Below are 21613 nucleotides of genomic sequence, written 5' to 3' on the forward strand. Positions count from 1 at the left end.
ACGCAATTTGAGTGTTCCATCGGCATTAGGAGGCCCTGAAAGTTACAGTTAACTATCATTTTAGCGTCGGATTCGAAAATCTACTAACAGGAGAAGGATCATATGGTGCACGAGACTGCAATAACCACTTGGATACAAATCGGCTGGAGGCCGATGTATTGAATCTCGACGCAATTTGAGTGTTCCATCGTCATTAGTAGGCCCTAATCCTTACAATTAACTATCATTTTTTCGTCGGATTCGATAATCTAAACTCACAGGAGACGACCATAAGGTGCCCGAGGCAGCAACAGACTCTTGGAGACAAGTCGGCTGGAGGCCGATGTATTGAATCTCGACGCAATTTGAGTGTTCCATCGTCATTACAAGGCCCTGAACGATACAATTAACTATCATTTTTGCGTCGGAATCGAAAATCTAGACTCACAGAAGAAGGATCATATTGTGCCCGAGACAGCAATTACCCTTGGAGACAAGTCGGCTGGAGGCCGATGTATTGAATCTCGACGCAATTTGAGTGTTCCATCGTCATTAGGAGGCCCTGAACGTTACAATTAACTATCAGTTTCGCGTCGGATTCGAAAATCTAGACTCACAGGAGAACGACCATAAGGTGCCCGAGGCAGCAATAGACCCTTGGCGACAAGTCGGCTGGAGGCCGATGTATTGAATCTCGACGCAATTTGAGTCTTCCATCGGCATTTGGAGGCCCTGAACGTTACAGTTAACTATCATTTTAGCGTCGGATTCGAAAATCTACTAACAGGAGAAGGATCATATGGTGCACGAGACTGCAATATCCCCTTGGATACAAGTCGGCTGGAGGTCGATGTATTGAATCTCGACGCAATTTGAATCTTCTATCGTCATTAGGAGGCCCTGAACGTTACTATTCACTATCATTTTTGCGTCGGATTCGAAAATCTAAACTCACAGGAGAACGACCATAAGGTGCTCGAGGCAGCAACAGACCCTTGGAGACAAGTCGACTGGAGGCCGATGTATTGAATATCGACGAAATTTGAGTGTTCCATCGTCATTAGGAGGCCCTAAACGTTACAATTAACTATCATTTTTGCGTCGGATTCAATAATCAAAACTCACAGGAGAACGACCATAAGGTGCCCGAGGCAGCAACAGACTCTTGGAGACAAGTCGGCTGGAGGCCGATGTATTGAATCTCGACGCAATTAGAGTGTTCCATCGTCATTAGGAGGCCCTAAACGTTACAACTAACTATCATTTTTGCGTCGGATTCGATAATCTAAACTCACAGGAGACGACCATAAGGTGCCCGAGGCAGCAACAGACTCTTGGAGTCAAGTCGGCTGGAGGCCGATGTATTGAATCTCGACGCAATTTGAGTGTTCCATCGTCATTACAAGGCCCTGAACGATACAATTAACTATCATTTTTTGCGTCGGATTCGAAAATCTAGACTCACAGAAGAAAGATCATATTGTGCCCGGGACAGCAATTACCCTTGGAGACATGTCGGCTGGAGGCCGATGTAGTGAATCTCGACGCAATTTGAGTGTTCCATCGTCATTGGGAGGCCCTGAACGTTACAATTAACTATCATTTTTGCGTCGGATTCGAAAATCTAGACTTACAAGAGAACGACCATAAGGTGCCCGAGGCAGCATTAGACCCTTGGAGACAAGTCGGCTGGAGGACGATGAATTGAATCTCGACGCAATTTGAGTGTTCCATCGTCATTAGGAGGCTCTGAACGTTACAATTAACTATCATTTTTGCGTCGTATTCGAAAATCTAGACTTACAAGAGAACGACCATAAGGTGCCCGAGGCAGCATTAGACCCTTGGAGACAAGTCGGCTGGAGGACGATGTATTGAATCTCGACGCAATTTGAGTGTTCCATCGGCATTAGGAGACCCTGAACGTTACAATTAACAATCATATTTGCGTCGGATTCGATAATCTAAACTCACAGGAGAACGACCATAAGGTGCCCGAGGCAGCAACAGACCCTTGGAGACAAGTCGTCTGGAGGCCGATGTATTGAATCTCGACGCAATTTGAGTGTTCCATCGGCATTAGGAGGCCCTGAACGTTACAGTTAACCATCATTTTAGCGTCGGATTCGAAAATCTTCTAACACTAGAAGGATCATATGGTGCTCGAGACTGCAATATCCCCTTGGATACTAGTCGACTGGAGGTCGATGTATTGACTCTTGACGCAATTTGAGTGTTCCATCGTCTTTAGGAGTCCGTGAACGTCACAATTCACTATCATTTTTGCGTCGGATTCGAAAATCTAGACTGACAGGAGAAGGATCATATTGTGAACGAGACTGCAATATCCCCATGGTTACAAGTCGACTGGAGGTCGATGTATTGACTCTCGACGCAATTTGAGTGTTCCATCGGCATTAGGAGGCCCTGAACGTTACAGTTAACTATCATTTTAGCGTCGGATTCGAAAATCTACTAACAGGAGAAGGATCATATGGTGCACGAGACTGCAATAACCACTTGGATACAAGTCGGCTGGAGGCCGATGTATTGAATTTCGACGCAATTTGAGTGTTCCATCGTCATTAGTAGGCCCTAATCCTTACAATTAACTATCATTTTTGCGTCGGATTCGATAATCTAAACTCACAGGAGACGACCATAAGGTGCCCGAGGCAGCAACAGACTCTTGGAGACAAGTCGGCTGGAGGCCGATGTATTGAATCTCGACGCAATTTGAGTGTTCCATCGTCATTACAAGGCCCTGAACGATACAATTAACTATCATTTTTGCGTCGGAATCGAAAATCTAGACTCACAGAAGAAGGATCATATTGTGCCCGAGACAGCAATTACCCTTGGAGGCAAGTCGGCTGGAGGCCGATGTATTGAATCTCGACGCAATTTGAGTGTTCCATCGTCATTAGGAGGCCCTGAACGTTACAATTAACTATCAGTTTCGCGTCGGATTCGAAAATCTAGACTCACAGGAGAACGACCATAAGGTGCCCGAGGCAGCAATAGACCCTTGGCGACAAGTCGGCTGGAGGCCGATGTATTGAATCTCGACGCAATTTGAGTCTTCCATCGGCATTTGGAGGCCCTGAACGTTACAGTTAACTATCATTTTAGCGTCGGATTCGAAAATCTACTAACAGGAGAAGGATCATATGGTGCACGAGACTGCAATATCCCCTTGGATACAAGTCGGCTGGAGGTCGATGTATTGAATCTCGACGCAATTTGAATCTTCTATCGTCATTAGGAGGCCCTGAACGTTACTATTCACTATCATTTTTGCGTCGGATTCGAAAATCTAAACTCACAGGAGAACGACCATAAGGTGCTCGAAGCAGCAACAGACCCTTGGAGACAAGTCGACTGGAGGCCGATGTATTGAATATCGACGAAATTTGAGTTTCCATCGTCATTAGGAGGCCCTAAACGTTACAATTAACTATCATTTTTGCGTCGGATTCGATAATCAAAACTCACAGGAGAACGACCATAAGGTGCCCGAGGCAGCAACAGAATCTTGGAGACAAGTCGGCTGGAGGCCGATGTATTGAATCTCGACGCAATTAGAGTGTTCCATAGTCATTAGGAGGCCCTAAACGTTACAACTAACTATCATTTTTGCGTCGGATTCGATAATCTAAACTCACAGGAGACGACCATAAGGTGCCCGAGGCAGCAACAGACTCTTGGAGTCAAGTCGGCTGGAGGCCGATGTATTGAATCTCGACGCGATTTGAGTGTTCCATCGTCATTACAAGGCCCTGAACGATACAATTAACTATCATTTTTTGCGTCGGATTCGAAAATCTAGACTCACAGAAGAAAGATCATATTGTGCCCGGGACAGCAATTACCCTTGGAGACATGTCGGCTGGAGGCCGATGTATTGAATCTCGACGCAATTTGAGTGTTCCATCGTCATTGGGAGGCCCTGAACGTTACAATTAACTATCATTTTTGCGTCGGATTCGAAAATCTAGACTTACAAGAGAACGACCATAAGGTGCCCGAGGCAGCATCAGACCCTTGGAGACAAGTCGGCTGGAGGACGATGAATTGAATCTCGATGCAATTTGAGTGTTCCATCGTCATTAGGAGGCCCTGAACGTTACAATTCACTATCATTTTTGCGTCGGATTAGAATATCTAGACTCACAGGAGATGGACCATGTGGTGCTCGAGACTGCAATATCCCCTTGGATACTAGTCGACTGGAGGTCGATGTATTGACTCTTGACGCAATTTGAGTGTTCCATCGTCTTTAGGAGTCCCTGAACGTGACAATTCACTATCATTTTTGCGTCGGATTCGAAAATCTAGACTGACAGGAGAAAGATCATATTGTGAACGAGACTGCAATATCCCCATGGTTACAAGTCGACTGGAGGTCGATGTATTGACTCTCGACGCAATTTGAGTGTTCCATCGGCATTAGGAGGCCCTGAACGTTACAGTTAACTATCATTTTAGCGTCGGATTCGAAAATCTACTAACAGGAGAAGGATCATATGGTGCACGAGACTGCAATAACCACTTGGATACAAGTCGGCTGGAGGCCGATGTATTGAATTTCGACGCAATTTGAGTGTTCCATCGTCATTAGTAGGCCCTAATCCTTACAATTAACTATCATTTTTGCGTCGGATTCGATAATCTAAACTCACAGGAGACGACCATAAGGTGCCCGAGGCAGCAACAGACTCTTGGAGACAAGTCGGCTGGAGGCCGATGTATTGAATCTCGACGCAATTTGAGTGTTCCATCGTCATTACAAGGCCCTGAACGACACAATTAACTATCATTTTTGCGTCGGAATCGAAAATCTAGACTCACAGAAGAAGGATCATATTGTGCCCGAGACAGCAATTACCCTTGGAGACAAGTCGGCTGGAGGCCGATGTATTGAATCTCGACGCAATTTGAGTGTTCCATCGTCATTAGGAGGCCCTGAACGTGACAATTAACTATCATTTTTGCGTCGGATTCGAAAATCTAAACTCACAGGAGAACGACCATAAGGTGCCCGAGGCAGCAACAGACTCTTGGAGACAAGTCGGCTGGAGGCCGATGTATTGAATCTCGACGCAATTAGAGTGTTCCATCGTCATTAGGAGGCCCTAAACGTTACAACTAACTATCATTTTTGCGTCGGATTCGATAATCTAAACTCACAGGAGACTACCATAAGGTGCCCGAGGCAGCAACAGACTCTTGGAGACAATTTGGCTGGAGGCCGATGTATTGAATCTCGACGCAATTTGAGTGTTCCATCGTCATTACAAGGCCCTGAACGATACAATTAACTATCATTTTTGCGTCGGATTCGAAAATCTAGACTCACAGAAGAAAGATCATATTGTGCCCGAGACAGCAATTACCCTTGGAGACAAGTCGGCTGGAGGCCGATGTATTGAATCTCGACGCAATTTGAGTGTTCCATCGTCATTGGGAGGCCCTGAACGTTACAATTAACTATCATTTTTGCGTCGGATTCGAAAATCTAGACTTACAAGAGAACGACCATAAGGTGCAAGAGGCAGCATGACACCCTTGGAGACTAGTCGGCTGGAGGCCGATGTATTGAATCTCGACGCAATTTGAGTGTTCCATCGTCATTACAAGGCCCTGAACGTTACAATTAACTATCAGTTTCGCGTCGGATTCGGAAATCTAGACTCACAGGAGACGGACCACATGGAGCCCGAGGCAGCAATAGCCCCGTGTAGACAAGTCGGCTGGAGGAAGATGTATTGACTCTCGACGCAGTTTGAGTGTTCCATCGTCATTAGGAGGCCCTGAACGTTACAATTAACTATCATTTTTGCGTCGTATTCGAAAATCTAGACTTACAAGAGAACGACCATAAGGTGCCCGAGGCAGCATTAGACCCTTGGAGACAAGTCGGCTGGAGGACGATGTATTGAATCTCGACGCAATTTGAGTGTTCCATCGGCATTAGGAGGCCCTGAACGTTACAATTAACTATCATATTTGCGTCGGATTCGATAATCTAAACTCACAGGAGAACGACCATAAGGTGCCCGAGGCAGCAACAGACCCTTGGAGACAAGTCGTCTGGAGGCCGATGTATTGAATCTCGACGCAATTTGAGTGTTCCATCGGCATTAGGAGGCCCTGAACGTTACAGTTAACCATCATTTTAGCGTCGGATTCGAAAATCTTCTAACACTATAAGGATCATATGGTGCTCGAGACTGCAATATCCCCTGGATACTAGTCGACTGGAGGTCGATGTATTGACTCTTGACGCAATTTAAGTGTTCCATCGTCTTTAGGAGTCCCTGAACGTCACAATTCACTATCATTTTTGCGTCGGATTCGAAAATCTAGACTCACAGGAGAAGGATCATATTGTGAACGAGACTGCAATATCCCCATGGTTACAAGTCGACTGGAGGTCGATGTATTGACTCTCGACACAATTTGAGTGTTCCATCGGCATTAGGAGGCCCTGAACGTTACAGTTAACTATCATTTTAGCGTCGGATTCGAAAATCTACTAACAGGAGAAGGATCATATGGTGCACGAGACTGCAATAACCACTTGGATACAAGTCGGCTGGAGGCCGATGTATTGAATCTCGACGCAATTTGAGTGTTCCATCGTCATTAGGAGGCCCTGAACGTTACAATTAACTATCAGTTTCGCGTCGGATTCGAAAATCTAGACTCACAGGAGAACGACCATAAGGTGCCCGAGGCAGCAATAGACCCTTGGAGACAAGTCGGCTGGAGGCCGATGTATTGAATCTCGACGCAATTTGAGTGTTCCATCGGCATTAGGAGGCCCTGAACGTTACAGTTAACTATCATTTTAGCGTCGGATTCGAAAATCTACTAACAGGAGAAGGATCATATGGTGCACGAGACTGCAATATCCCCTTATATACAAGTCGGCTGGAGGTCGATGTATTGAATCTCGTCGCAATTTGAATCTTCTATCGTCATTAGGAGGCCCTGAACGTTACTATTCACTATCATTTTTGCGTCGGATTCGAAAATCTAAACTCACAGGAGAACGACCATAAGGTGCTCGAGGCAGCAACAGACCCTTGGAGACAAGTCGACTGGAGGCCGATGTATTGAATATCGACGAAATTTGAGTGTTCCATCGTCATTAGGAGGCCCTAAACGTTACAATTAACTATCATTTTTGCGTCGGATTCGATAATCTAAACTCACAGGAGAACGACAATAAGGTGCCCGAGGCAGCAACAGACCCTTGGAGACAAGTCGTCTGGAGGCCGATGTATTGAATCTCGACGCAATTTGAGTGTTCCATCGGCATTAGGAGGCCCTGAACGTTACAGTTAACCATTATTTTAGCGTCGGATTCGAAAATCTTCTGACACTAGAAGGATCATATGGTGCTCGAGACTGCAATATCCCCTTGGATACTAGCCGACTGGAGGTCGATGTATTGACTCTTGACGCAATTTGAGTGTTCCATCGTCTTTAGGAGTCCCTGAACGTCACAATTCACTATCATTTTTGCGTCGGATTCGAAAATCTAGACTCACAGGAGAAGGATCATATTGTGAACGAGACTGCAATATCCCCATGGTTACAAGTCGACTGGAGGTCGATGTATTGACTCTCGACGCAATTTGAGTGTTCCATCGGCATTAGGAGGCCCTGAACGTTACAGTTAACTATCATTTTAGCGTCGGATTCGAAAATCTACTAACAGGAGAAGGATCATATGGTGCACGCGACTGCAATAACCACTTGGATACAAGTCGGCTGGAGGCCGATGTATTGAATCTCGACTCAATTTGAGTGTTCCATCGTCATTAGTAGGCCCTAATCCTTACAATTAACTATCATTTTTGCGTCGGATTCGATAATCTAAACTCACAGGAGACGACCATAAGGTGCCCGAGGCAGCAACAGACTCTTGGAGACAAGTCGGCTGGAGGCCGATGTATTGAATCTCGACGCAATTTGAGTGTTCCATCGTCATTACAAGGCCCTGAACGATACAATTAACTATCATTTTTGCGTCGGAATCGAAAATCTAGACTCACAGAAGAAGGATCATATTGTGCCCGAGACAGCAATTACCCTTGGAGACAAGTCGGCTGGAGGCCGATGTATTGAATCTCGACGCAATTTGAGTGTTCCATCGTCATTAGGAGGCCCTGAACGTTACAATTAACTATCAGTTTCGCGTCGGAATCGAAAATCTAGACTCACAGGAGAACGACCATAAGGTGCCCGAGGCAGCAATAGACCCTTGGCGACAAGTCGGCTGGAGGCCGATGTATTGAATCTCGACGCAATTTGAGTGTTCCATCGGCATTAGGAGGCCCTGAACGTTACAGTTAACTATCATTTTAGCGTCGGATTCGAAAATCTACTAACAGGAGAAGGATCATATGGTGCACGAGACTGCAATATCCCCTTGGATACAAGTCGGCTGGAGGTCGATGTATTGAATCTCGACGCAATTTGAATCTTCTATCGTCATTAGGAGGCCCTGAACGTTACTATTCACTATCATTTTTGCGTCGGATTCGAAAATCTAAACTCACAGGAGAACGACCATAAGGTGCTCGAGGCAGCAACAGACCCTTGGAGACAAGTCGACTGGAGGCCGATGTATTGAATATCGACGAAATTTGAGTGTTCCATCGTCATTAGGAGGCCCTAAACGTTACAATTAACTATCATTTTTGCGTCGGATTCAATAATCTAAACTCACAGGAGAACGACCATAAGGTGCCCGAGGCAGCAACAGACTCTTGGAGACAAGTCGGCTGGAGGCCGATGTATTGAATCTCGACGCAATTTGAGTGTTCCATCGTCATTAGGAGGCCCTAAACGTTACAACTAACTATCATTTTTGCGTCGGATTCGATAATCTAAACTCACAGGAGACGACCATAAGGTGCCCGAGGCAGCAACAGACTCTTGGCGACAAGTCAGCTGGAGGCCGATGTATTGAATCTCGACGCAATTTGAGTGTTCCATCGTCATTACAAGGCCCTGAACGTTACTATTCACTATCATTTTTGCGTCGGATTCGAAAATCTAGACTCACAGAAGAAAGATCATATTGTGCCCGAGACAGCAATTACCCTTGGAGACAAGTCGGCTGGAGGCCGATGTATTGACTCTCGACGCAATTTGAGTGTTCCATCGTCATTAGGAGGCCCTGAACGTTACAATTAACTATCATTTTTGCGTCGTATTCGAAAATCTAGACTTACAAGAGAACGACCATAAGGTGCGCGAGGCAGCATTAGACCGTTGGAGACAAGTCGGCTGGAGGACGATGTATTGAATCTCGACGCAATTTGAGTGTTCCATCGGCATTAGGAGGCCCTGAACGTTACAATTAACTATCATTTTTGCGTCGGATTCGATAGTCTAAACTCACAGGAGAACGACCATAAGGTGCCCGAGGCAGCAATAGACCGTTGGAGAAAGTCGGCTGGAGGCCGATGTATTGGATCGCGACGCAATTTTAGTGTTCCATCGTCATTTGGAGGCCCTGAATGTTACAATTAACTATCAGTTTCTCGTCGGATTCGAAAATCTAGACTCTCAGGAGAACGACCATAAGGTGCCCGAGGTACCAATAGACCCTTCGAGACAAGTCGGCTGGAGGCCGATGTATTGAATATTGACGCAATTTGAGTGTTCCATCGTCATTAGGAGGCCCTAAACGTTACAATTAACTATCATTTTTGCGTCGGATTCGATAGTCTAAACTCACAGGAGAACGACCATAAGGTGCCCGAGGCAGCAATAGACCGTTGTAGAAAAGTCGGCTGGAGGTCGATGTATTGGATCGCGACGCAATTTGAGTGTTCCATCGTCATTTGGAGGCCCTGAATGTTACAATTAACTATCAGTTTCTCGTCGGATTCCAAAATCTAGACTCACAGCAGACGGACCATTTATTGCCCGAGGCAGCAAGATCCCCTTGGAGACAAATCGGCTGGAGGACGATGTATTGAATCTCGACGCAATTTGAGTGTTCCATCGTCATTAGGAGGCCCTGAACGTTACTATTCACTATCATTTTTGCGTCGGATTCGATAATCTAAACTCACGGGAGACGACCATAAGGTGCCCGAGGCAGCAACAGACTCTTGGAGACAATTCGGCTTTAGGCCGATGTATTGAATATCGATGCAATTTGAGTGTTCCATCGTCATTAGGAGGCCCTGAGTGTTACAATTAACTATCAGTTTCTCGTCGGATTCGAAAATCTAGACTCACAGCAGACGGACCATTTGGTGCCCGAGGCAGCAAGATCCCCTTGGAGACAAATCAGCTGGAGGACGATGTATTGAATCTCGACGCAATTTGAGTGTTCTATCGTCTTTAGGAGGCCCTGAACGTTACTATTCACTATCATTTTTGCGTCGGATTCGAAAATCTAGATTCACAGAAGAAGGATCATATTGTGCCCGAGACAGCAATTACCCTTGGAGACAAGTCGGCTGGAGGCCGATGTATTGAATCTCGACGCAATTTGAGTGTTCCATCGTCATTAGGAGGCCCTGAACGTTACAATTAACTATCAGTTTCGCGTCGGATTCGAAAATCTAGACTCACAGGAGAACGAAAATAAGGTGCCCGAGGCAGCAATAGACCCTTGGAGACCATTCGGCTGGAGGCCGATGTATTGAATATCGATGCAATTTGAGTGTTCCATCGTCATTAGGAGGCCCTGAGTGTTACAATTAACTATCAGTTTCTCGTCGGATTCGAAAATCTAGACTCACAGCAGACGGACCATTTGGTGCCCGAGGCAGCAAGATCCCCTTGGAGACAAATCAGCTGGAGGACGATGTATTGAATCTCGACGCAATTTGAGTGTTCTATCGTCTTTAGGAGGCCCTGAACGTTACTATTCACTATCATTTTTGCGTCGGATTCGAAAATCTATACTCACAGGAGAAGGACCATAAGGTGCCCGTGACAGCAATATCCCCTTTGAGACAAGTCGGCTGGAGGCCGATGTATTGAATCTCGACGCAATTTGAGTGTTCCATCGTCATTACAAGGCCCTGTACGTTACAATTAACTATCATTTTTGCGTCGGATTCGAAAATCTAGACTACAGGAGAACGACCATAAGGTGCCCGAGACAGCAATATCCCCTTGGAGACAAGTCGGCTGGAGGCCGATGTATTGGATCTCGACGCAATTTGAGTGTTCCATCGGCATTAGGAGGCCCTGAACGTTACATTTAAGAATCAGTTTCACGTCGGATTCGAAAATCTAGACTCACATGAGAGCGAACATAAGGTGCCCGAGGCTGCAATAGACCCTTGGAGAAAAGTCGGCTGGAAGACGATGTATTGGATCGCGACGCAATTTGAGTGTTCCATCGTCATTTGGAGGCCCTGAATGTTACAATTAACTATCAGTTTCTCGTCGGATTCGAAAATCTAGACTCACATGATAGCGAACATAAGGTGCCCGAGGCAGCAACAGACCCTTGGAGACAAGTCGGCTTTAGGTCGATGTTATTGGATCGCACCGCAATTTGAGTGTTCCATCGTCATTAGGAGGCCCTAAACGTTACAATTAACTATCATTTTTGCGTCGGATTCGATAATCTAAACTCACAGGAGAACGACCATAAGGTGCCCGAGGCATCAACAGATACTTGGAGACAAGTCGGCTGGAGGCCGATGTATTGAATCTCGACGCAATTTGAGTGTTCCAACGGCATTAGGAGGCCCTGAACGTTACAGTTAACTATCATTTTAGCGTCGGATTCGAAAATCTACTAACAGGAGAAGGATCATATGGTGCACGAGACTGCAATATCCCCTTGGATACAAGTCGGCTGGAGATCGATGTATTGAATCTCGACGCAGTTTGAATCTTCTATCGTCATTAGGAGGCCCTGAACGTTACTATTCACTATCATTTTTGCGTCGGATTCGAAAATCCAAACTCACAGGAGAACGACCATAAGGTGCCCGAGGCAGCAATAGACCCTTGGAGGCAAGTCGGCTGGAAGCCGATGTATTGAATCTCGACGCAATTTGAGTGCTCCATCGGCATTAGGAGGCCCTGAACGTTACATTTAAGAATCAGTTTCACGTCGGATTCGAAAATCTAGACTCACAAGAGAGCGAACATAAGGTGCCCGAGGCAGCGACAGACCCTTGGAGACAAGTCGGCTTTAGGCCGATGTATTGAATCTCGACGCAATTTGAGTGTCCCATCGTCATTAGGAGGCCCTAAACGTTACAATTAACTATCATTTTTGCGTCGGATTCGAAAATATAGACTCATATGAGAGCGAACATAATAGGCCGGAGGCAGTAATATCCCCATGGAGAAAAGTCGGCTGGAGGACGATGTATTGAATCTCGACGCAATTTGTGTGTCCCATCGTCATTAGGAGGCCCTAAACGTTACAATTAACTATAACTTTGCGTCGGATTCGACAATCTAAACTCACACGAGAACGACCATAAGGTGCCCGAGGCAGCAACAGACCCTTGGAGACAAGCCGGCTGGAGGCCGATGTATTGAATCTCGACGCAATTTGAGTCTTCTATCGTCATTAGGAGGCCCTAAACGTTACAATTAACTATCATTTTTGCGTCGGATTCGATAATCTAAACTCACAGGAGAACGACCATAAGGTGCCCGAGGCAGCAACAGACCTTTGGAGACAAGTCGACTGGAGGCCGATGTATTGAATATCGACGAAATTTGAGTGTTCCATCGTCATTAGGCGGCCCTAAACGTTACAATTAACTATCATTTTTGCGTCGGATTCGATAATCTAAACTCACAGGAGAACGACCATAAGGTGCCCGAGGCAGCAACAGACACTTGGAGACAAGTCGCCTGGAGGCCGATGTATTGGATCTCGACGTAATTTCAGTGTTCCATCGTCATTAGGAGGCCCTAAACGTTACAATTAACTATCATTTTTGCGTCGGATTCGATAATCTAAACTCACAGCAGACGACCATAAGGTGCCCGAGGCAGCAACAGACTCTTGGAGACAAGTCGGCTGGAGGCCGATGTATTGAATCTCGACGCAATTTGAGTGTTCCATCGTCATTACAAGGCCCTGAACGATACAATTAACTGTCATTTTTGCGTCGGATTCGAAAATCTAGACTCACAGAAGAAGGATCATATTGTGCCCGAGACAGCAATTACCCTTGGGGACAAGTCGGCTGGAGGATGATGTATTGAATCTCGACGCAATTTGAGTGTGCCATCGTCATTAGGAGGCCCTGAACGTTACAATTAACTATCAGTTTCGCGTCGGATTCGAAAATCTAGACTCACAGGAGAACAACCATAAAGTGCCCGAGGCAGCAATAGACCCTTGGAGACAAGTCGGCTGGAGGCCGATGTATTGAATATCGACGCAGTTTGAGTGTTCCATCGTCATTAGGAGGCCCTAAACGTTACAATTAACTATCATTTTTGCTTCGGATTCGATAGTCTAAACTCACAGGAGAACGACCATAAGGTGCCCGAGGCAGCAATAGACCGTTGGAGAAAAGTCGGCTGGAGGTCGATGTATTGGATCGCGACGCAATTTGAGTGTACCATCGTCATTTGGAGGCCCTGAATGTTACAATTAACTATCAGTTTCTCGTCGGATTCGAAAATCTAGACTCACAGCAGACGGACCATTTGGTGCACGAGGCAGCAAGATCCCCTTGGAGACAAATCGGCTGGAAGACGATGTATTGAATCTCGACGCAATTTGAGTGTTCTATCGTCATTAGGAGGCCCTGAACGTTACTATTCACTATCATTTTTGCGTCGGATTCGAAAATCTATACTCACAGGAGAAGGACCATAAGGTGCCCGAGACAGCAATATCCCCTTTGAGACAAGTCGGCTGGAGGCCGATGTATTGAATCTCGACGCAATTTGAGTGTTCCATCGTCATTACAAGGCCCTGTACGTTACTATTCACTATCATTTTTGCGTCGGATTCGAAAATCCAAACTCACAGGAGAACGACCATAAGGTGCCCGAGGCAGCAATAGACCCTTGGAGACAAGTCGGCTGGAGGCCGATGTATTGAATCTCGACGCAATTTGAGTGTTCCATCGGCATTACGAGGCCCTGAACGTTACATTTAAGAATCAGTTTCACGTCGGATTCGAAAATCTAGACTCACAAGAGAGCGAACATAAGGTGCCCGAGGCAGCAACAGACCCTTGGAGACAAGTCGGCTTTAGGCCGATGTATTGAATCTCGATGCAATTTGAGTGTCCCATCGTCATTAGGAGGCCCTAAACGTTACAATTAACTATCAATTTTGCGTCGGATTCGACAATCTAAACTCACACGAGAACGACCATAAGGTGCCCGAGGCAGCAACAGACCCTTGGAGACAAGTCGGCTGGAGGCCGATGTATTGAATCTCGACGCAATTTGAGTCTTCTATCGTCATTAGGAGGCCCTAAACGTTACATTTAACTACCATTTTTGCGTCGGATTCGATAATCTAAACTCACAGGAGAACGACCATAAGGTGCCCGAGGCAGCTACAGACCCTTGGAGACAAGTCGACTGGAGGCCGATGTATTGAATATCGACGAAATTTGAGTGTTCCATCGTCATTAGGAGGCCCTAAACGTTACAATTAACTATCATTTTTGCGTCGGATTCGATAATCTAAACTCACAGGAGAACGACCATAAGGTGCCCGAGGCAGCAACAGACACTTGGAGACAAGTCGGCTGGAGGCCGATGTATTGAGTCTCGACGTAATTTGAGTGTTCCATCGTCATTAGGAGGACCTAAACGTTACAATTAACTATCATATTTGCGTCGTATTCGATAATCTAAACTCACAGGAGACGACCATAAGGTGCCCGAGGCAGCAACAGACTCTTGGAGACAAGTCGGCTGGAGGCCGATGTATTGAATCTCGACGCAATTTGAGTGTTCCATCGTCATTACAAGGCCCTGAACGATACAATTAACTATCATTTTTGCGTCTAATTCGAAAATCTAGACTCACAGAAGAAGGATCATATTGTGCCCGAGACAGCAATTACCCTTGGAGACAAGTCGGCTGGAGGCCGATGTATTGATTCTCGACGCAATTTGAGTGTTCCATCGTCATTAGGAGGCCCTGAACGTTACAATTAACTATCAGTTTCGCGTCGGATTCGAAAATCTAGACTCACAGGAGGACGACCATAAGGTGCCCGAGGCAGCAATAGACTCTTGGAGACAAGTCGGCTGGAGGCCGATGTATTGAATATCGACGCAATTTGAGTGTTCCATCGTCATTAGGAGGCCCTAAACGTTACAATTAACTATCATTTTTGCGTCGGATTCGATAATCTAAACTCACAGGAGAACGACCATAAGGTGCCCGAGGCAGCAACAGACCTTTGGAGACAAGTCGACTGGAGGCCGATGTATTGAATATCGACGAAATTTGAGTGTTCCATCGTCATTAGGAGGCCCTAAACGTTACAATTAACTATCACTTTTGCGTCGGATTCGATAATCTAAACTCACAGGAGAACGACCATAAGGTGCCCGAGGCAGCAACAGACACTTGGAGACAAGTCGGCTGGAGGCCGATGTATTGAGTCTCGACGTAATTTGGGTGTTCCATCGTCATTAGGAGGACCTAAACGTTACAATTAACTATCATATTTGCGTCGGATTCGATAATCTAAACTCACAGGAGACGACCATAAGGTGCCCGAGGCAGCAACAGACTCTTGGAGACAAGTCGGCTGGAGGCCGATGTATTGAATCTCGACGCAATTTGAGTGTTCCATCGTCATTACAAGGCCCTGAACGATACAATTAACTATCATTTTTGCGTCTAATTCGAAAATCTAGACTCACAGAAGAAGGATCATATTGTGCCCGAGACAGCAATTACCCTTGGAGACAAGTCGGCTGGAGGCCGATGTATTGATTCTCGACGCAATTTGAGTGTTCCATCGTCATTAGGAGGCCCTGAACGTTACAATTAAATATCAGTTTCGCGTCGGATTCGAAAATCTAGACTCACAGGAGAACGACCATAAGGTGCCCGAGGCAGCAATAGACTCTTGGAGACAAGTCGGCTGGAGGCCGATGTATTGAATATCGACGCAATTTGAGTGTTCCATCGTCATTAGGAGGCCCTAAACGTTACAATTAACTATCATTTTTGCGTCGGATTCGATAGTCTAAACTCACAGGAGAACGACAATAAGGTGCCCGAGGCAGCAATAGACCGTTGGAGAAAAGTCGGCTGGAGGTCGATGTATTGGATCGCGACGCAATTTGAGTGTTCCATCGTCATTTGGAGGCCCTGAATGTTACAATTAACTATCAGTTTCTCGTCGGATTCGAAAATCTAGACTCACAGCAGACGGACCATTTGGTGCCCGAATCAGCAAGATCCCCTTGGAGACAAATCGGCTGGAGGACGATGTATTGAATCTCGACGCAATTTGAGTGTTCCATCGTCATTACAAGGCACTGTACGTTACAATTAACTATCATTTTTGCGTCGGATTCGAAAATCTAGACTCACAGGAGAACGACCATAAGGTGCCCGAGACAGCAATATCCTCTTGGAGACAAGTCGGCTGGGGGCCAATGTATTGAATCTCGACGCAATTTGAGTGTTCCATCGGCATTAGGAGGCCCTGAACGTTACAGTTAACTATCATTTTAGCGTCGGATTCGAAAATCTACTAACAGGAGAAGGATCATATGGTGCACGAGACTGCAATATCCCCTTGGATACAAGTCGGCTGGAGGTCGATGTATTGAATCTCGACGCAATTTGAATCTTCTATCGTCATTAGGAGGCCCTGAACGTTACTATTCACTATCATTTTTGCGTCGGATTCGAAAATCTAAACTCACAGGAGAACGACCATAAGGTGCTCGAGGCAGCAACAGACCCTTGGAGACAAGTCGACTGGAGGCCGATGTATTGAATATCGACGAAATTTGTGTGTTCCATCGTCATTAGGAGGCCCTGAACGTTACAATTAACTATCATTTTTGCGTCGGATTTGATAATCTAAACTCACAGGAGAACGACCATAAGGTGCCCGAGGCAGCAACAGACTCTTGGAGACAAGTCGGCTGGAGGCCGATGTATTGAATCTCGACGCAATTTGAGTGTTCCATCGTCATTAGGAGGCCCTAAACGTTACAACTAACTATCATTTTTGCGTCGGATTCGATAATCAAAACTCACAGGAGACGACCATAAGGTGCCCGAGGCAGCAACAGACTCTTGGAGACAAGTCGGCTGGAGGCCGATGTATTGAATCTCGACGCAATTTGAGTGTTCCATCGACATTAGGAGGCCCTGAACGTTACAATTAACTATCAGTTTCGCGTCGGATTCGAAAATCTAGACTCACAGGAGAACGACCATAAGGTGCCCGAGGCAGCAATAGACCGTTGGAGACAAGTCGGCTGGAGGCCGATGTATTGAATATCGACGCAATTTGAGTGTTCCATCGTCATTAGGAGGCCCTAAACGTTACAATTAACTATCATTTTTGCGTCGGATTCGATAGTCTAAACTCACAGGAGAACGACCATAAGGTGCCCGAGGCAGCAATAGACCGTTGGAGAAAAGCCGGCTGGAGGTCGATGTATTGAATCTCGACGCAATTTGAGTGTTCCATCGTCATTAGGAGGCCCTAAACATTACAACTAACTATCATTTTTGCGTCGGATTCGATAATCAAAACTCACAGGAGACGACCATAAGGTGCCCGAGGCAGCAACAGACTCTTGGAGACAAGTTGGCTGGAGGCCGATGTATTGAATCTCGACGCAATTTGAGTGTTCCATCGTCATTACAAGGCCCTGAACGATACAATTAACTATCATTTTTGCGTCGGATTCGAAAATCTAGACTCACAGAAGAAGGATCATATTGTGCCCGAGACAGCAATTACCCTTACAGACAAGTCGGCTGGAGGCCGATGTATTGAATCTCGACGCAATTTGAGTGTTCCATCGTCATTAGGAGGCCCTGAACGTTACAATTAACTATCAGTTTCGCGTCGGATTCGAAAATCTAGACTCACAGGAGAACGACCATAAGGTGCCCGAGGCAGCAATAGACCGTTGGAGAAAAGTCGGCTGGAGGTCGATGTATTGGATCGCGACGCAATTTGAGTGTTCCATCGTCGTTTGGAGGCCCTGAATGTTACAATTAACTATCAGTTTCTCGTCGGATTCGAAAATCTAGACTCACAGCAGACGGACCATTTGGTGCCCGAGGCAGCAAGATCCCCTTGGAGACAAATCAGCTGGAGGACGATGTATTGAATCTCGACGCAATTTGGGTGTTCTATCGTCTTTAGGAGGCCCTGAACGTTACTATTCACTATCATTTTTGCGTCGGATTCGAAAATCTATACTCACAGGAGAAGGACCATAAGGTGCCCAAGACAGCAATATCCCCTTGGAGACAAGTCGGCTGGAGGCCGATGTATTGAATATCGACGCAATTTGAGTGTTCCATCGTCATTTGGAGGCCCTGAATGTTACAATTAACTATCAGTTTCTCGTCGGATTCGAAAATCTAGACTCACATCAGACGGACCATTTGGTGCCCGAGGCAGCAAGATCCCCTTGGAGACAAATCGGCTGGAAGACGATGTATTGAATCTCGACGCAATTTGAGTGTCCTATCGTCATTAGGAGGCCCTGAACGTTACTATTCACTATCATTTTTGCGTCGGATTCGAAAATCTATACTCACAGGAGGACTATAAGGTGCCCGAGACAGCAATATCCCCTTTGAGACAAGTCGGCTGGAGGCCGATGTATTGAATCTCGACGGAATTTGAGTGTTCCATCGTCATTACAAGGCCCTGTACGTTACAATTAACTATCATTTTTGCGTCGGATTCGAAAATCTAGACTCACAGGAGAGCGACCATAAGGTGCCCGAGACAGCAATATCCCCTTGGAGACAAGTCGGCTGGAGGCCGATGTATTGAATCTCGACGCAATTTGAGTGATCCAACGGCATTAGGAGGCCCTGAACGTTACAGTTAACTATCATTTTAGCGTCGGATTCGAAAATCTACTAACAGGAGAAGGATCATATGGTGCACGAGACTGCAATATCTCCTTGGATACAAGTCGGTGGAGGTCGATGTATTGAATCTCGACGCAATTTGAATCTTCTATCGTCATTAGGAGGCCCTGAACGTTACTATTCACTATCATTTTTGCGTCGGATTCGAAAATCCAAACTCACAGGACAACGACCATAAGGTGCTGGAGGCAGCAATAGACCCTTGGAGACAAGTCGGCTGGAGGCCGATGTATTGAATCTCGACGCAATTTGAGTGTTCCATCGGCATTAGGAGGCCCTGAACGTTACATTTAAGAATCAGTTTCACGTCGGATTCGAAAATCTAGACTCACAAGAGAGCGAACATAAGGTGCCCGAGGCAGCAACAGACCCTTGGAGACAAGTCGGCTTTAGGCCGATGTATTGAATCTCGACGCAATTTGAATGTCCCATCGTCGTTAGGAGGCCCTAAACGTTACAATTAACTATCATTTTTGCGTCGGATTCGAAAATCTAGACTCACATGAAAGCGAACATAAGAGGCCGGAGGCAGTAATATCCCCATGGAGACAAGTCGGCTGGAGGACGATGTATTGAATCTCGACGCAATTTGAGTGTTCCATCGTCATTACAAGGCCCTGTACGTTACAATTAACTATCATTTTTGCGTCGGATTCGAAAATCTAGACTCACAGGAGAACGACCATAAGGTGCCCGAGGCAGCAATATCCCCTTGGAGACAAGTCGGCTGGAGGCCGATGTATTGAATCTCGACGCAATTTGAGTGTTCCATCGTCATTAGGAGGCCCTAAACGTTACAATTAACTATCATTTTTGCGTCGGATTCGATAATCTAAACTCACAGGAGAACGACCATAAGGTGCCCGTGGCAGCAACAGACCCTTGGAGACAAGTCGGCTGGAGGCCGATGTATTGAATCTCGACGCAATTTGAGTGTTCCATCGGCATTAGGAGGCCCTGAACGTTACAGTTAACTATCATTTTAGCGTCGGATTCGAAAATCTAGACTCACAGGAGAACGACCATAAGGTGCCCGAGACAGCAATATCCCCTTGGAGACAAGTCGGCTGGAGGCCGATGTATTGAATCTCGACGCAATTTGAGTGTTCCAACGGCATTAGGAGGCCCTGAACGTTACAGTTAACTATCATTTTAGCGTCGGATTCGAAAATCTACTAACAGGAGAAGGATCATATGGTGCACGAGACTGCAATATCCCCCTGGATACAAGTCGGCTGGAGATCGATGTATTGAATCTCGACGCAATTTGAATCTTCTATCGTCATTAGGAGGCCCTGAACGTTACTATTCACTATCATTTTTGCGTCGGATTCGAAAATCCAAACTCACAGGAGAACGCCCATAAGGTGCCCGAGGCAGCAATAGACCCTTGGAGACAAGTCGGCTGGAGGCCGACGTAGTGAATCTCGACGCAATTTGAGTGTCCCATCGTCATTAGGAGGCCCTAAACGTTACAATTAACTATCATTTTTGCGTCGGATTCGATAATCTAAACTCACAGGAGAACGACCATAAGGTGCCCGAGGCAGCAACAGACCCTTGGAGACAAGTCGGCTGGAGGCCGATGTATTGAATCTCGACGCAATTTGAGTGTTCCATCGGCATTAGGAGGCCCTGAACGTTACAGTTATCTATCATTTTAGCGTCGGATTCGAAAATCTAGACTCACAGGAAAACGACCATAAGGTGCCCGAGACAGCAATATCCCCTTGGAGACAAGTCGGCTGGAGGCCGATGTATTGAATCTCGACGCAATTTGAGTGTTCCATCGTCATTAGGAGGCCCTAAACGTTACAATTAACTATCATTTCTGCGTCGGATTCGATAGTCTAAACTCACAGGAGAACGACCATAAGGTGCCCGAGGCAGCAATAGACCGTTGGAGAAAAGTCGGCTGGAGGTCGATGTATTGAATCTCGACGCAATTTGAGTGTTCCATCGTCATTAGGAGGCCCTAAACATTACAACTAACTATCATTTTTGCGTCGGATTCGATAATCAAAACTCACAGGAGACGACCATAAGGTGCCCGAGGCAGCAACAGACTCTTGGAGACAAGTCGGCTGGAGGCCGATGTATTGAATCTCGACGCAATTTGAGTGTTCCATCGTCATTACAAGGCCCTGAACGATACAATTAACTATCATTTTTGCGTCGGATTCGAAAATCTAGACTCACAGAAGAAGGATCATATTGTGCCCGAGACAGCAATTACCCTTACAGACAAGTCGGCTGGAGGCCGATGTATTGAATCTCGACGCAATTTGAGTGTTCCTACGTCATTAGGAGGCCCTGAACGTTACAATTAACTATCAGTTTCGCGTCGGATTCGAAAATCTAGACTCACAGGAGAACGACCATAAGGTGCCCGAGGCAGCAATAGACCGTTGGAGAAAAGTCGGCTGGAGGTCGATGTATTGGATCGCGACGCAATTTGAGTGTTCCATCGTCGTTTGGAGGCCCTGAATGTTACAATTAACTATCAGTTTCTCGTCGGATTCGAAAATCTAGACTCAC

Source organism: Schistocerca serialis, unplaced genomic scaffold, assembly GCF_023864345.2.
Source record: "Schistocerca serialis cubense isolate TAMUIC-IGC-003099 unplaced genomic scaffold, iqSchSeri2.2 HiC_scaffold_1362, whole genome shotgun sequence".
Classification (NCBI taxonomy): Eukaryota; Metazoa; Arthropoda; class Insecta; order Orthoptera; family Acrididae; genus Schistocerca; species Schistocerca serialis.